The sequence below is a fragment of the Octodon degus genome, unplaced genomic scaffold, assembly GCF_000260255.1.
Source record: "Octodon degus isolate 3935 unplaced genomic scaffold, OctDeg1.0 scaffold00008, whole genome shotgun sequence".
Taxonomy (NCBI): domain Eukaryota; kingdom Metazoa; phylum Chordata; class Mammalia; order Rodentia; family Octodontidae; genus Octodon; species Octodon degus.
The window spans coordinates 27,418,905-27,424,438 of NW_004524584.1; positions in this window are offsets into that span (position 1 = coordinate 27,418,905).

Below are 5,534 nucleotides of genomic sequence, written 5' to 3' on the forward strand. Positions count from 1 at the left end.
CACACACACACACACACACATAAATAAATAAATTTTAAAAAGAAATTAAAATGAAGAAAAAATTTAAGCATTAACTGCTTCTTTCAATAGATCAGCAAAAGTCAACGGTACAGTGATCCAAGCTATCCTGCATATATACATAAATACGTCTTTTTCCCTTCTTGCTTTTGTCCTTTTCCTCACCCTGGCTTTTCCTTCCCTTTGAACAGATTCTTTCTCTTTCACAGTATCTACTGTACAGTGATTGGCCAGCCTGGACTCAGTGCACGACAAGCAGCTGTTCCATTTTTCGCAGGACTAAGGAACCTCCCAGAACATGGCACTTTCCATTTTTAATTTGGGAAATTTCAATCAAAACAGAACAGAATTCAAACCTAGTTAAATGCCCCTTCTTCCGACCATCATTGTGGCCATTAGCACAAGGTACCAAGACTCCAGTTTAGGTCCAGTGTACACCTTAGATGATCACTAGATAATTTTCTAGAGAGATGAGATCACAGAATTTTTTTCTATTATGTACATATTATGATTTGATAAGCAATCCCTGAAACATTCCCATCCAATAAACTTTCTACAGAATTTTAATTAAATATGCACACTAGAATAAGTCTAATTCCATCACTGCTTTTTTATGTACTTGATACAGGGTTTCACTATGCAACTCAGACTCAAAGTGACCCTCCTGCTGTCAGCCTTCCCCGCACTGGGATTGCAGGTGTGTGCCACCAGGCCAAGTCTCAGTGGCCAGCTCAGTGCACCCAGGGATTGAACCCCCATCCCTGCCTTTGCCTAGGCAGGTGCTTAGTTCATTGAGCTATCTCGCTGGCCCCTTCATCATTGCTTTAATGTACTAAATGCTACACTAATGAAGTGAAATAGTTAACACATATACAGCTTAAGCCACTTCCATAGCTAAGAAATCTAATTCGCTTCTTAGAAACTATCCCACTAAGCACTACATTAATCCCTTGTCATGTCTTCAAAACTACTATACTCAGTCAAAACACATCCCACAGTTTGATGTTAAACAGTCTGAAGCATTCGGAGCAACGTAATGCATGCATGCTGCCAAATTGCATATTTCACCTTCCAGCAATTTTCTTTTCTTGAGAACTTAGTTTCTCCTTCATGTGCTTTAGAATGGCTTGAATTCTTTCACTCATTCTTTCAGGAAATAAAATTAATATTTAAAGGCAGTAAGTGTAATTTCAAGAATGGCTTAGTAATAACTGGAGTTCCCATAACATAAATTATCCTACCCTTTCAGTGGTCTTATTTCCTTTCCTAAGTTGTATCATCAAGAGAAGTCTGGTTAAATTCTATCACATTTTCCAGGAAGACTTGAGTTTGTTGGAACATGATACAAAGGCAACAAATACAGAGGCACGAGGGCCAGTCAGTTGTTGCCTTCAGTTGTTTGTGCTTTTGAGAAAGTAGGTTCAGGACCAGGTGAGCCAAATAGCCTAGCGTGAAACACTAAGGGCTATGAAGACACCCAAAGCTGTACCTCATGAGCCATGAGCCTCAAAACTCCTCCTCACCAGGCCCTCCCAGGTGTGCAGTCCTTAAACTTCTAGCTTGAAGGTGGTCGCTGTGGGGAAGACGTCTCTCACGCCCTCCTCATCACCTGAGAGACCTCTCCTTTACATTAACTCAGCATATTTGAGTTTGGTATTTTTCCGAGTGAGATTCGACACAAGAACAAAGGCAACTAAAGCAGCAGAAAATGCAAAAGGACAGGCATTTATATGCTGCAGAAAGTCTTAATCCATTTTCTGTCACTATAACAATTTTTTTTGTTTTTAAGTTATTACTTATTTTTATTTGGTACAAGGTCTCCCTCTGCAGCTTGGACCTGTAGCGATCCTCCTGTCTCAGCCTTCCAGTGCTGAGATTATAGGTGTGTGCCACCACACCTGGTTTCAGTGGCCAACACAGCACTTCTGGGGTACCAGGGCCTGCAGGGCATGTGGTGCTGGGGATCAAATCAGGGTCCTTGCACTTGCTGGGCAGGCGGTTAGACCACTGAGCTATTTTCCCCGCTGCCCAATAACAAAATTCTTAAGGGTGGATCATTTATAAAGAAAAGAAACTAGTGACCATAAGTACAAGAAAAAAAGTTGAACATCTTCAGCCATCAGAAGAAACAAAGTATGGACTACTCAGTGGATTGTAGCAGGAAATGTGTTATTTATAAATAAAACTAAATTTTGTATATGAAAATAAGTTCTCCATAGATCCAAAAACAAAACATTTTTATATTTTGAGAATAAATATGGTACATTCTTATGATTTCAGAAAAAAAAAGATTTTTAATGTGATATAAAAACAAATATTGAGGAAAAATACTACATTTTGCAAGATGTTTTAAAAGTGAGACTCCTTGTACTTGTGCTGTGAATTTGAGGCTATTTATTTTGTGGGTTCAAATGTAAAGCAACTGTGTCAACAACAGTCATAACTGGCTGAGGGCCCCCAAAGATAGTCAACCTCCCTTCCTAGAGGGTGTGAATGCTACCTTAAGCCATCTTGAATGGCGAGATTATCATCCAGCACCAACTGGCTCTACGCTCAATGGCGTGTACCTGTGTAAGAGAGAAGCAGGTGGAGACTGGGTGCACAGACAGAAGCAAGGGGGCCAACAGACAGGCTGGAGAGGCATCACCATGAGCCACGGAAGGCCAGCAGCCTCCAGCAGTAGAGGACGGGGGATACATTCTGGAACCCTGAGTAGCCCTGCAGCACTGCTGATGTCTGTGTCCCAGGGAACGCTTCCTCAGACTTCTGGTCTGAGAACCATGAGATAAATCATCAAATTACAGTAACCCAGGACAGCAGCTGTGGGAAACTCATGCAATGATGTTAGGATCAATGTTTTCATGATAATATCAAAGATGTACAAATTTTAAAAATCAAAGAAATAAAGCACAGGTGTCGCTGCTGAAATCAAGTTGAAACTCTTACACACAAACTCATGGGGTTTTAAAATGAGATGGTATAAATCTAAGATCCACCTTTTTTTGTAACATTTTAAGATCTCTGAAAGCCAGATTTATCTTGCAATCAAGGGTAATTCCAGCACAAACTAGTTAAGACTTACTCTCTTAATGTGACACAAAATAATGTTGTACCAAAGGGCAAATCCTAGTCTTGTGAAATGTAGACCTTCTATTTTGAGTATTGAAAGATTTAATCCTCCCTATCCAAAGCTGTGAAAATTTGAACAATTAAAAATATTTACAGTAGGTTGAAACCCAAGGAATTAATAAAACTGCATGAGGCCACATTGAACTAAAAGAGACAAGAATTTATGTCACAAATTTTTTACAATTTAATTTGAAATTAGTAATCAAAATGAAAAACTTAAAGCCTTGGACATGTTCTCTAGTAAAAACAGTATTCCAGAACAATCAATTATGCAATTGATGAAGAAGAGCTCTGGACACAGAAGAATGCCAGGTCTTGGAGGCAAGGAACGATGGAGCTGTGAGGTTGGCATTTGGCACACCGCTGTGAAGCCCTGGCCCCAGCAAGAATGGTCAAATGATGTGGACACTATCAAGTACCCACATAGTTGATGGAAACAAGACACTTATATAATGCTAAAGTAGTGCTGTAAGGTCTCTTTCCTAAGAACAAGGGAAAATCAATAGTTTGTGCTCTAATTTGGAGCTTCCATGTTCCTCAAAAGCTTGTGTTTTAAAGCTTTAATCCTGACTGATTGTGCTATGACAGCTCTTGGAACCTTAAAGAGGTGGTCATTGGGGGAAAGAAGAGAGTGGAGTGGGGTGTGCCGATCAAGGGGAGCCAGACCTGGACCCTTTCTCTCTGCTTCATGGGGAAACTCATTTCCCCCAGTATACCTCTCCCACCCAAAATGCTGTTCCTCTTCTCAGGCGCAATGCCATGCAGCCTGCCAATCATGGACTGAAGGAATCTCCAGACACATGAACAAAAAAGACCGTTCTTCCTTTAAATTTGTTTTCTCTGATCTCTTGTCACAGCAACAGAGACCTAGCACAAGCTGAATCGTAAAGTCACATCAAGCCGTAAACATTTAATCTAGTGGTCAAATTCATCAGCGATGTCATCAGAATATTATGCGCCCTGACGCAGTTTAACATAACTAACATCACCGAGGGCTTCTAACAAAAAGTATGGAATTTTGATCCTTTCAACCTACAGAAGTACTCTCTATAGGATGTAGAGGAAAAATAAGATCAAATTAAAGAGCCTAGGCGCAGAGTGAGTGAGACCCTCTTCCACCCCCTTGGGATGGTCCCACCACTCTGCAGGACCCCTTCCACCCTGCCCACCAAGTAGGAATTTCTGTCCCATTCCAGCAACCCCAAGATCCAGTCCTAGCCCAGACCCAGTGAGTGTGCAGGAGAGCTTCCTGCTACTCTGCACCAGTGGGGCCTGCCAGTCCCAGCCCTGGGGCAGCATGGGCAAGACCCTCTTCCACCCCCTTGGGACTGCCACCACCACTCCGCAGCACCCCTCCCACCCTGCCTGCCAAGTAGGAATTTCTGTCGCATTCCTAGAACCCCCAGATCCAGTCTTAGCCCAGGCCCAGTGAGTGTGTGAGAGAGCTTCCACCTACCCTGCGCAGATGGGACCTGCTGGTCCCAGCCAAGGCGCAGCATAGGTGAGACCTTATTTTATCCCCAAGGTGCCCCCTGCCAACACTCCGCACCACCACCCAACCTCATCCTCTGTGTGAGAATTTCTGCTGCATTCTAGGGACCCGCGGATCTAGTCCTAATGCAGGTCCGGTGAGTGTGTGGGAGAGATACCAGCTACCCTGTGCCAATGGGACCTCCCAATTCCAGCCCAAGCACAGCATGGGTGAGACCCTCTTCCACCCTCTTGAGACCTCCATAACCACTCTGCAGCACCCCCCCCACCCTGACTGTCCAATGAGAATTTCTGCCACATTCTAGGGGTCCCCAGATCCATTCCTAGCCCAGGCCCAGTGAGTGTGTGGGAGAGCAGCCTCTCCCCCCTACACCACCTTGTCCCCTCCAGACTCAGCTCAGGCCTGACATACAGGCCTGGGGTGAAACCCTGCAGCAGCAATCCCTGCAGAAAGAGTAGGAGACAGAACCACCCAGCTAGTCCAGGAGCAGAACATCTTACCAGAGGGGCACAACAGGTTCACTCACAAGGGCAGCAGCAGGAAGGAGCTGAGCACAGCAGCCAGACCCAAGCCAAGCACAGCTGGATAGATCCAAACTTTGTAGACCTGCACCTGAACTTCAGAAGGTGCTAAGATTAGAACTGCACCAAAGCTCTAAAACAAAGGTCAGAAGATAGTGCTACACAAAATGCAAATAAGAAGGAACAAAATGCAATAGCTGAACCCAAGCCCACCCATAACAAGTGCAGAGGACACTGATACAGAACAAAGTGAAAATCACACAGCTGAAATCAATGCATCAAAGACTTCTGAAATAAAGAAACAGCTGCAGAAAGGTATAGAGGAACTCAGATTGGAAATGAAAAAAGAAATCCCTGAATTAATAACATCTGCA